The 12,836-nt window shown below is 40.6% G+C and overlaps 1 non-coding gene across 1 annotated transcript; it reads left to right on the top strand.

The window, feature by feature from the left end:
- Positions 1-1,580: 1,580 nt before the first annotated feature.
- LOC138390932 (U1 spliceosomal RNA) lies at positions 1,581-1,744 on the top strand. Its single transcript, XR_011234600.1, has one exon. It is a non-coding gene; the product is annotated as a U1 spliceosomal RNA (small nuclear RNA).
- The last annotated feature ends 11,092 nt before the right edge of the window (positions 1,745-12,836 follow it).

Raw genomic sequence — 12,836 nt, 5'->3', positions numbered from 1 at the left:
TGGCTTCCCTGACCCTCCAGCACTGTGTCCTAACTCTTGGGCATTTGGGACATGAACAGGGAGAGAAACAAAATGTCTTCAGAAGACGATAGGCTAAGATTTAGTTTATCCTACTTCTTTTTTTTTTTTTTTTTTTTTTTTTTTGTTGAGACAGAGTCTCACTTTGTTGCCCAGGCTAGAGTGAGTGCCATGGCGTCAGCTTAGCTCACAGCAACCTCAGACTCCTCGGCTTAAGCGATCCTACTGCCTCAGCCTCCCGAGTAGCTGGGACTACAGGCATGCGCCACCATGCCCGGCTAATTTTTTCTATATAGATTTTTAGTTGTCCATATAATGTCTTTCTATTTTTAGTAGAGACGGGGTCTCGCTCAGGCTGGTCTCGAACTCCTGACCTTGAGCGATCCACCCGCCTCGGCCTCCCAGAGTGCTAGGATTACAGGCGTGAGCCACCGCGCCCGGCCAATCCTACTTCTAATATCTCCCCCTTCCCTCTATGTCTCCTAAGCATTCAAGGCTTTGCTGTTAAGTATCTGTCATGTGTTCCTTGAGTGAGCAGCTTGGCATGGGCTGCAAAGTGATTGACTGCAGATGAATTTAGTTAGGCCAGCACAGTGATTTGCTTGTTTTTAATTTGTGAATTTGAATGTCTTTAGATAGGGCACTTTACTTGCACAGACCTCACCTTTCCCTATAATATTATCCTCAGTAACTACCAGCAGGCATATGAATTTGTGACCCCTGGCTTAAGATCCTACTTCCCCAAGATCAAAATCCATAAAGGCACAAATGACTAGTTCTTCAATGGTGGGATTTCAGAACATAGAGCTTCCAGGGAGCCATCAGCAATGTGGGATGTGTAACATCAATGTCTGATACACCTTGGAGCTTCTGTACCAGCCCCACAGGAGAGGGGATGTCCGCAGAGGAGCCCAGCCATGAGACGGCAATCCCCACAGCTTTTTAAGAACCTTTGGCAGCTCAGTGGCTGCTTTACAATTTTCAGACTGGGAGTATAGTGACACCTGGTGTCTGGTGCCATTCTTCAAACCCAAACAAGTCCCAATCTGAGCTCGTCCTCTCCAATCCCAAATGAGCTTCTCTTCCACCCCCTCGCTCCCCTGATTGGGTGAAGGCAGCCACCAGTCTGGAATCCACACACACTCATCAGGAACAATTTCTTCTTTCTCTTCTCCCATATCCCATCCCTTGCCAGGGTCTATTAGTTTGACTTGTGTTGATTTTATATATCTTGACCCTTTTTGTCTCGCAAGCTCATATTTCCCAGTGCAACAACTTTCTAAGTTGCACTTATCTATACATCATTGCCTGGTTAATATTCTTAAACTACATTTCTGGCTGCCTCAGTTCTCTGCCACAAGCCAGCAGCTCTCCACAGCCTTCAGGATAAAGTCCAACACCTCAGCTTGCCCATGACTTGGCCCCAGGAGGCACGCTTTCCACTGTCCCTGTGTTCTCCAATTATGCTTCAGGCTTTTTTGAAACTCAGATCACAGCTTGAACCATTTTTTCAAGAGTTTCGGTTATGAAGAGAGGTGGAGAGAAAGAGCAAATGGTAAATCATACTCACCTGGCAGAGGAGATGCTGTGATCACAAAGATGGTTTTCCCAGGGCGAAGCTTATCCATTGCACTCTGGATGTGATGACCCCTGCGATTTCCCCCAATTTGGGAAACTCGACTGCGTAATTTGTGGTAGTGGGGGACTGCGTTCATGCTCTTCCCTGCAAAAAAAAAAAAAAAAGAAAGAAAAAAAAAGAAAGAAAAAAAAAGAAAGAAAGAAAAAGAAAGAAAAAAAGAAAGAAAGAAAAGAAAGAAAAAGAAAGAAAGAAAGAAAAAGAAAGAAAAAAGAAAGAAAAGAAAGAAAGAAAAAAGAAAGAAAAGAAAGGAAAAAAAAGAAAGGAAAAAAGAAAGAAAGAAAGAAAAAAAAAAAGAAAGAAAGAGCAAATCGTAAAGGAGATGATCCAGAGAGGGAGTGTAATTCCCATAGACAGAAGTGATCGGACACAGAGTTTAAGGAGCCCTGTGAGGAGGAGGTTAAAGATATGTACTGGCAGCCACTGAACACCTTCCATGGGCCAGACACTCAGCTCTATTTTACAGGGAATAGCTCATTCAGTCCTCTCAACAAGCTTACGAAGTAGGTGCTGTTGCTTTGCCCATATTACAAACAGGGAAACCAAGGCCCAGAGTGGGAATTTATTCACGTAACAACCAGAGAGGAGTGGAACTGAGACTGGAAGCCAGGCTGTTGCACTTCAAGCCTGCTCTCTTAACTGCTCCATGACAGAGAAGGAATAGCAAGCAGGGCAGGGTCCCTTAAGGGGTGGCAGGAGGAGTGATCCCAAGCAGCACAGGGTGGGGGTGGTCATCCACCGGCCTCACACAGGAAGAGGAACCCCTCTTCCCTGGGGAGGCAGAAAAGTAGGCTTGGAGGGGGAGGATGCGGCTAGACTCATAGATGGGGAAAGAAGTAGGAATGTTCTTGCTTACAATTTTCTGTTGAGAATTAGAAAAAGAGTTTGAGGAGAGTCAGGAGGGTCTAACATAGCTGCTGTGGGTGAATGAGAGAGGAATTGTAAGGACCTGGAGTCAGCCTGCCCTGTGTTGAAACTTTGCTCAGCCAAGGTTACAGACCACGGATTTGTGCAGGCCTCAGGTACACAGCTGTGTAAATTCTTTTGTGTCTTCCACTACTAATTCTATATTGCTCACACACTGTCTCCTTTGTGAAACCTTCCCTGATCTCTTAAGCTAGTTGTGGACTTCAAGTTCCCACAATATTTTGACCCTTTATATTAATGTACCTTGTATTAAAGTTAGACATTTGTACATTTCCTACGTTAAAGGCTCTGATGACAAGGATGATGTCATGCTTTTCTTTCCCTCAACGGGAAACATTATAGTTGTTCATTAAATGTGTGGTCACTTATTGGTTGACTGTTCTCCTCCAGATGGAGCTATTTTTTTTTCATTCTTTTCCCCCTTTTATTTTTCTTTCATCTCTTACTATCTATCTGCATCCCAGAATCTTTCTTTTTGCTTTTTCTATCTTTCCTCCCCACTTAAACTCCCAGGTGACTAATGGCATCTGTGGGCACTGTCTTTCTGATCTGGGTTGTCTTGAGGCTAAGAGTCTGTGCAGATCAGTTGTAGAGTAAATGAAGATCGTTTAACAAATAGAGATAGTGGTGTCATCTGAAAACTCTCTGAGATATGTCACTGTACTTCTTATAGACATAGGAGAACCTTGACTAGAGTGGGCCTGAAATAGATGAAAAGAAAAACCCTTGGTTACTGCAGACACGAAGGGTATTTAATTTACTAGTATTACACAGGAGCCCCAAACTGTCACATTTGTACTCAGTTCATTTTTTCTGGATTTTTCTTTCTTTAGATGTTACCCACAAAGTGCCAGGAGTCTTAGCCCATAGAATTCAATACTAATTGAGGAAATTTACATAGACATAAAGCAGAACCCCTGTGTGGTAGCCTGAAAGATGCTTCCCCCAATACCACCCCCCACCCCAAAAAAGGTATCCAAATCCTAATTCCTGGACCCTGTAAATGTTACCTAGTTTGGCAAGAGTCTTTCCAGATGTGATTAAGGATCTTGAGATGAGGAGATTATTCTGGATTGTGTAGGTAGAACCTATGTGCCATCACAAATGTCTTTACAGGGGAGAGGCAGAGCGAGACCTACTACACACAAAGGAAAAAGCGATGCAAAGGAGGAGCAGAGAAAGATTTGAAGATGCCAGCCTTGAAAGCTGGAGTAGTGTGTCCCCTGGGCGAGGGATGCCAACCTGCACCAAAAGCAAGACGGGCAAGGAACAGAGTCTTCCCTAGAGCGTCTCGAAGGAGTGCATCCCTGTCAACACCTTGATTTTGTCCAGTGCTACTGATATGGGACTTGTGGCCTCCAGGATGGTGAGAGAATAAGTTTCTGTTGTTTTAAGCCACCAAGTGTGTGGTAATTTGCTATAGCAGCCACAGGGTCAAACCACCAAAAAAGACAATCCCCTCCCTGATGACAAGTAACCAACAGAAGGCATTTTGTAGAGCATATTAGAAGAAAGAAAAATCTTATCAGTTTGATTGTTGAAGATCCTGACATTCAAAGTGTAACAGTCGTTTCAGACAGAGACTAAAAAACAGTCATGTGTCAGGTTAGAAAGGTACTGATAAGTAGATGATGCTATCCTGTATGGAGTGAGAGCAGCATGGGACACTCAGAAGAGGACCAGCCACACCTGAACAATGCAAGCAAAGGCAAATCCAGATTGTGCCAGGACAGACACGGCCTCCGAGGCATACTCAGTTAAAGACTTTTCTCACTTTCTTCATAGGAACGAATTTGAAGTTAATATTTTAAAAAATCAAATGTTAAGCATTTGTTATTTTATGCTTAACTAGCTAGAACAAATTGTACTTTATTCTCATTTGTTGATGTGAGTTCGGTGACTTTCAATGTCTTTATATAGTTGTTATACTCTACCAAGGTAAGAAATTCCTCCAGATATTGTTATGTATAATTCTGCTTCCGGTGGACCCCGGTGGACCTGAGTATAGCAGTCAAGCTTCTGTTGCTCAGAGAGGGCAAGCCAAGTGAATGGTGCCTCTTTCAGAATGCTGCTCTCACAAGGCTTATTCCAGGGTGTGTGGGCAACCCATTCACTAAATAAATCAAGGTAGGGTAAAAGAGTAGCAAGCTGATGGCTTCTGTGAAAACAGAAGTAAGAGATAAGCTTCTTCTTTGTAAAAGGACGATATGAAATCAAAAATAGGTTATCTTCCTAGAAGAAAAGACTCAGCTTTACTTAAATGGAAACTGAGGATGACGCCCTCTTCTGGCTGCAATAGAGTAACTGCTAAGAGACTTGCACTCCTATTGTAAACAAGACTAGATGAACTATATGAAACAACTGTTTCAGATCTTGCACAATAGGCATCACAGATCTGTGCCCTGAGAGAAAGGAAATAGACAAGCTTGAGACCTAAGATTAGCACAGTTGTCTGCCTGGAGATACTTTTTGGAATGTGATGCTAGGGTAGGAAACCCAAGATCACAGGAGTCTCACTGAGTTGAAGAGAGAGAGATTAGAGTTCAGAGAGGCCAAGGCAGCTTGAATGTTCAAGGTAGAGTGCCAGAAAGAAGGGAGCTATATAAAGAAAGAGATTCAGGCTGGGCGTGGTGGCTCACACCTGTAATCCTAACACTCTGGGAGGCCGAGGAAGGAGGATCGCTTGAGGTCAGGAGTTTGAGACCAATCTGAACAAGAGCGAGACCCTGTCTCTACTAAAAATAGAAAAAAATTAGCCAGGCCTGGTGGCACATGCCTGTAGTTCCAGCTACTTGGGAGTCTGAGGCAGGAGGATTACTTGAGCCCAGGAGTTTGAGATTGCTGTGAACTAAGCTGACACTACAGCACTCTAGCCCAGGCAATAGAGCGAGACTCTGTCTAAAAAAAAAAAAAAAAACCTCTAAATACCACTGAGTAAATTCTACATGAAGTCCACCCTCAAAATGCTTAAAAACAAGTATCAAAATGATCAAGCTGATCTGCAAGTAACTTAACTGCCTCTCAAAATAAAATTAAACTTTCTTTAAATGAAGACTCTAAAATATCATCAATATTGTAATATTCAAAATGTTCAGTACCTAATAAGAAATTACTAAACACACAAAAATCTGGAAAATATGGCTCATCACCAAGAGAAAAATCAGTCAATAGACAGAATGAGATGGAATTAGTAGATATTTTAAAATACGTATATGTTCAAGATTTAATGGAAAAATATATAAAGTTCCCCATACAATAAACAAACAAATACAGCAAATCTTAAGATTATTTAATGGAAAATATGAACATGAGAAGATTTTTAAAAAGAATCAGATGGACTCTCTAGAGCAGAAAAATACAGCATCTAAAGTGAAAAAAATCACTGGATGTACTTTAACAGCATATTTGAAATCATAGAAAAAAATTAGTAAACTTGAAGACATAGCTAGAAACTATCTAAAATGAACAACAAAGGGTGAAAAAAAGCTGATAACAACAACACTGTGCTATAGTGATATGTGGGGCCTAACATATGTGTAATTGGAGTATAGGGTGGGAGAAGAAAAATATTTCCAACTATAATAACCGAAAAATTCTCATTTTGATGAAAACTACAAACCCAATGATCTAAGGAGCTAAATGAACCCTAAGTAATATAAATGCGTGTGTGCACACATGCACATAAAAGAACATAGTAATTACTGGAAACCAGCAGTAAAGAGAAAATCTTCAAAGTAACCAGAAAAAAATATACATATACAGAGATACAAAGATATGAGTTTAACTACTTCTTATCAGAAACAATGTAAGCCAGCAGACAATGGAGTGAAGTGCTGAAAGAGAGATACCTCAGCCAAGATGGCAGACTAGAAGCAGCTGCTCTAACGGAGAAGATTGAAGGTGGTGAGTGGATAATACCTTCATATCAATCGTATAAGAGAAAGCATTGTGAATCAAAAGAGAGGTGACAAGAGGCACTTAAAGTGAAGGAGAAGGAAGAGAGGTGACCTGCTGTGCAGTTTGGCGGTACACAGGGAAGATGAGCACACATGTGGAGAAGGCACAGAGGGGAGAATCCTGGGGCTCCACACTCCTCTCCCAATCATTGCTCTCTGACCTGCAGGAGGAATCCTCCACTGAAGAAAGCTGCAGGACTGACACAGGGAGCTATCTGGAGACTATGCAGAGGCATTGCTCTGGAAAGAGGGCACAGCTGTGACCCACAACCTTGTAAACCCTGGGCCCTGTGGCTGGTACCATTTTACAACCCTAGATCCAAAGCACTGCCTCTACCCAGGGGTCAGATCCATTGCTGCTGTCATCACCCCTGAAAGCCCGGGGTAGGAGGTGGGAATGGGGAGGCCAGGCACTCTAATGAGTCCTGTGGGCAGGTGCCAGGCACCCCCACTGCAGCTAGGGGACCTGAGCACTCTGACAATTGCCACAGCCTGTCATCATGGGCAGGACTCGGCTCAAGCTGGCACCCAGCCAACAAACACTGAAGCCAGAGGATCCAAATTGGCAGCTCTCAAGCCAGAGTGGACTGACAATCACTGCCACCCAAGGGGGTGGGTGGAGTTGCACTCAAACCAGCACCTAGCCAACAAATGCAGCTGCTAAAGGATCTGAACAGGGCAGCTATCAAGCCAGAGCAGGCTGACAATTGCCACCACCCATAGGTGTGGGCAGGGCTATGCTCAAGCCACAAAGGCTGACAAACACTGCTGGCTGCTGTATGCAGGCCTAACCCAGACAGCTTTCAAGCCAGTAGAGCTGAAAATCACCGTTGCCTGAGGGCATGGGTGGAGCTGTGCTCAAGCCAGCACACAGCCCACAAATGCTGCCAACTGTGGATCTGAGCAGGCAGCCCTCAAGCCAGCACAGGCTGTCAACTGCTGCTGCTGTAGGGCATGAGCAGGACTACACTCAAGCCACACAGGGCAAGAAACACTGCCACCCATGGATCTGAGTGGGGCAGCTCCCAGGCCAGCATGGGTAGACAATCACCATCACCCATGGATGTCAGCAGGGCTGCACTCAAAGCTGGCTCAGGCTAAGAAGTGCTGCTGCCTGCAGATCTGAGTGGAGCAGCTCACAAGCCAGCTTGGGCTGACAGAACTAGATTGGGGCATACACTCACTCTGCAATGCATGACTGCCAGTGACAACCACAGGGGAACGATGAGACAGAAGACACAGGAGAGCAGCAGTGTCAAATTCTCACAGTACATCCACCTATCTTGAGCTGAATCAATCCTCCAGAGTAGGACACCAGTGAACCATCTAGGGACCTCTCTTTCTTTGCACTAAGTAGGAGAGTTCCCAACAGAGGAGAACAGGTGCACTACAAGCTTATCTCTCTTGAGCTGAGAGGAGAGATTTCAGATGAGAAGGAACCAGAATAAGAATATGGCAACATGAAATATCAAGCTGTTTTGATACCCCCAAAGAATCACAATAAGTCTCCAGGAATGGACCCCAACTTACAGGAAATTGCCAAAATGTCAGAGATGGAATTCAGAATATGGATGCCAAATAAGATGAATGGGATTGAAGAGAAAGTTAAAAACCAACACAAAGAAGCCAAACAAAGAAACAAAAATGTTTCAGGACACAAATGGAAAAAAAAGAAAAACTCACTAAAGAGATAGACAACATAAGAAAAGGTAGAACTTAAAGAAATAAAAGAGTCATTTAGGGAATTTCAATATACAGCAGAAAGCTTCAACAACAGGCTAGACTAAGCATAAGAAAGCATTTCAGAGCCTGAATACAAGGGTTTTGAACTAACCCCGTCAGTCAAAGATGCATAAAAAAGAATGAACAATCACTCAGAGAAGTATGGGACCATGCAAAGCAGGCCAATGTAAGAATTATAGGCAATGCTGAAGGAGAAGAAGAAATAGCAAAAAGCATGGAAAACCTATTAAAGGGAGTTATTGAGGAAAACTTCCCTGGTATCTCCAGAGATTGATATATCCAGATATGAGATGGTCATTGAACACTGGGAAGATGCATAGCAAGTAGGACATCTCCAAGATACACAGTCATCAACCTGGCCAAAGTCAAGATGAAGAAGAAAATTCTACAAGCTACAGGAAAAAAGCAACAACTAACCAACAAAGGAAAATCTATCAGGCTAAAACCTATCAGCAGAGACCTTACAAGCCAGAAGGGACTGGGGCTCCATTTTTAGTCTTCTTAAACAGAAAAACTTCCAGCAAAGACTTTTGTATCTTGCAAAACTAAGTTTCATAACTGATGGGGAAATAAAGACTTTTCCAGACAAGTAAACGCTAAGGGATTTTTGTCACTACTAGACCTGCCCTACAGGAAATACTTAAAACTGCATTATACATGGAACAGCACAATAGATACCCACTAGTATAAAAACACATGAAATTTAAAGCTCCCAGCTCTAATGAAACAATTGCACAAGAGAGGAAAAACAACCAATAAGTTTTCAGCCAACATGATGAACAGAACAGCATTCCACGTATCAATACTAACACTGAACATGAACAGTCTGAATGCCCACTTGAAAGACAGACTGGTTGAATGGATGAAAAATATACCCCAAGTATATGCTGTCTCAAGAAACTCATCTAACTCACAAGGACTCACACAGACTCAAGATAAAGGATGGAAAAAAATATTCCATGCAAATGGAAACCAAAATTGAGCAGGGGTAGCCATTCTCATACCAGATAAAATAGGCTTTAAAACAACAATGGTAAACAAAAATGGTCATTTTATAATGATAAAGGGGGAAATTCAACAAGAAGACATAACAATCCTAAATACCTTTACGCCTAACACAGGAGCTCCCAGATTTAAAAAGCAAATTCTACCAGAACTAAGCAAAGAAATGAACAGTAGCATCATAATTGCCAGGGACTTCAACACCTCACTGACAGAAGTGGACAGATCTTTGCTTCAATAAAGAAACACTGACTTGGGGGGATGGGCGGGACATGGGCAGTGTATGTGGCCTGAACTTTTGTACCCCTCATGATGATAAGCTGAAATAAAAAAAAAAAAGAAAAGAAACACTGGACTTAAATAGAACTCTAGAACAAATGGACCTAATAGACATTTAGAGAATATTCTACCCCCAAACTACTGAATATACATTCTTCTCATCACCACAAGACATTTTCCAAGATTGATCGTATCTTAGGCCACAAAACAAATCTCAGAAAATTTTTTTAAAAGTCAAAGTCATACTATGTACCTATCACAGGCAACAGTAGAACAAAACTAGTAATCAATTCTGAGAGAAATATTCAAATCTACAAAAAGTTGTGGAAATTAAACGCTTTGCAGCTGAATGATCCTTGGTCAATGATGAAATTAAATTGAATATCAAAAGATTCCTTGAATGACAAAGGAGACATAAACTTTCAAAATCTATGCAATACAGCAAAAATAGTCCTAAGAGGAAAAATTCATAGCCTTAAATGCCTACATCAAAAAGATACAAAGGTCACAAATTAACAACTGCATGTCACAACTCAAGGAACTAGAAAAGGAAGAGCAAACCAAACCCAAAGCCAGCGAAGAAAAGCAGTAACAAAGCTCAGAGCAGAAATAAATGAAATGGAAACCAAAAAAATAATACAAAGGATCAATGAAACAAAAAGTTGGTTCTTTGGACAGATAAACAAAGTTGATAGACCACTAGCCAGATTAACCAGAAATAGAAATGACTCAAATAAACTCAATCATAAATGAAAAAAGGAGACATTACAACTGAAACCACAGAAATACAAAATATCATCCATGAATACTGCATCAACACCTCTATGCACAAAACAAACTACACAATGTAGAAGAAATGGATAAATTCCTAGAAAAACACCTCCCAGGTTTGAATCAGGAAGAAATAGAAATCCTGAACGGACCAATAATGAGCAGCAAGAGTGAAACAGTAATAAAAAAATCTCCCAACAACAACAAAAAAAGCCCCAGGCCAGATGATTCACAGCTTAATTCTACCAGACCTACCAAGAATTGCTACGTATACTACAGAAATTATTCTATAGCATTGAGAAGGAGAGAATCCTCCCGAACTCATTCTATGAAGCCAGTATCACTTCAATATCACAGCCAGGAAAGGACAAAACAAAAAAGAAAACTACAGACCAATATCCCTTATGAACATAGATGTAAAAATCCTCAACAAAATACTAGCAAACCCTATTCAACAGCACATCGAAAAGATAATTCACCATGATCAAGTGGGTTTTATCCAAGGGATGCAAGGATGGTTTAACATATGCAAATCAATAAACATGATTCACCACATAAACAGAAGCAAAAATGAAGACCATATGATCATCTCAATAGATGCAGAAAAAGCATTTGATAAAATCTATCACCCTTTCATGAAAAAACCCTCAACAAACTAGGCATAAAAGGAATATACCTCAAAATTATAAAAGCTATTTATGACAAACCCACAGCCAACATCATACTGAATGGGGAAAAGTTAAAAGCATTCCCCTAAGAACTGAAACATGACAAGGGTGTCCACTGTCACCACTTCTATTCAACATAGTACTGGAAATCCTAGCCAGAGCAATCAGGTAAGAGGAAAAAATAAAGGGTATCCAAATTGGGAAAAAGGAGGTCAAACTATCCCTATTTGCTGATGATATGAACTTGTATCTAGAAAACTCTAAAGACTCCACCAAAAAAGATTCCTAGAACTGATAAATAAATCCAGCAAAGTCTCAGGTTATAAAATCAATGTTAAAAAATCAGTTGCATTTCTATATCCTAACAATGGTCAAGCTGAGAGTCAAATCAAGGACTCAATACCATCTACAATAGCTGCAAAGAAAATAGAATACCTAGGAATATACTTAACTAAGGAGGTGAAAGATCTCTACTGGGAGAACTACAAAACATTGATGAAAGAAATCATAGATGACAAAAACATATCATGCTCATGGATTGACAGAATGAACATTGTTAAAATTTTGATACTGCCCAAAGTGATTTACAAATTCAACACAATCCCCATCAAAATACTAACATCATATTTCACAGATCTAGCAAAAATACTTCTATACCTCATTTAGAACATAAAAAGAGCCCAAATAGCCAAAGCAATCTTAAGCAAAAAGAACAAATCTGGAGGAATCACATTAGCTGACTTCAAATTATACTTCAAGGCTATAGTAACCAAAACAGCATGGTACTGGTATAAAATTAGAGACATAGACCAATAGGACAGAATAGAGAACTCAGAAATAAAATCATTTACCTACAAGCAATTGATCTTTGACAAAGCAGACAATAACATACACTGGGGAAAGGAAGCCCTATTCAATAAATGGTGCTAGGAAAACTGAATAGCCACATTTAGAAAAATGAAACAGGATTCCTATCTCTCACCATATACAAAAATTAATTCAAGATGGATAAAAGATGTAAATGTAAGGAATAAGACCATACAAATTCTACAAGAAAATGTAGGGAAAACTCTTCCAGACATCATCCTAGGCAAAGAATTTATGATTAAGACCCCAAAGGCAAATACAGCAACAACAAAAATAAGTAAATAGGACTTAGTTAAATTAATAAGTTTCTGGACAGCAAAGGAAATAATCAACAGAATTAATAGACAGTCTACAGAATGGGAGAAAATATTCACAAACTATACATCTGATAAAGGGTAATATCCAGAATCTACAGACAATTAAAAAAATAAGCAAGAAAAAAATCAACAACCCCATTAAAAAGTGGGCAAAAGACATGAACAGAAGTTTTTCAAAAGAAAATAGACAAATGGCCAAACATATGAAAAAATCCTCAACATCACTAATCATCAGGGAAATGAAAATTAAAACCACAATGAGATCTTACCCCTGAAAGAATGGCCACTATTAAGAAGTCAAAAAACAATAGATGCTAGCATGGATGCAGAGTGATAGGAACACTTATACACTGTTGATAGGACTGCAGGTTAGTACAGCCTTAATGGAAAACAGTATGGTAAATTCCTCAAAGAAATAAATGTAGATTTACCATTCAATCCAGTAATCCCACTGCTGGGTATCTACCAGAGGAAAAGAAGTCATTTTTATAAAAAAAAAAAAAAAAAGGACACCTGCACTCCAATGTTTATTGCAGCACAAGTCACGATGACAAAGATGTGGAATCAACCTAAGTGTCCATCAACTCATGAGTGGATAAAGAAAATATGGTGTGTGTGTGTGTGTGTGTGTGTGTGTATACACTCAGCCATA

The sequence above is a fragment of the Eulemur rufifrons genome, chromosome 8 (genome assembly GCF_041146395.1).
Source record: "Eulemur rufifrons isolate Redbay chromosome 8, OSU_ERuf_1, whole genome shotgun sequence".
In the NCBI taxonomy this organism is placed as follows: Eukaryota; Metazoa; Chordata; class Mammalia; order Primates; family Lemuridae; genus Eulemur; species Eulemur rufifrons.
Note: the sequence above shows the minus strand (reverse complement) of the source record. Positions and strands in the feature narration are given on the sequence as shown.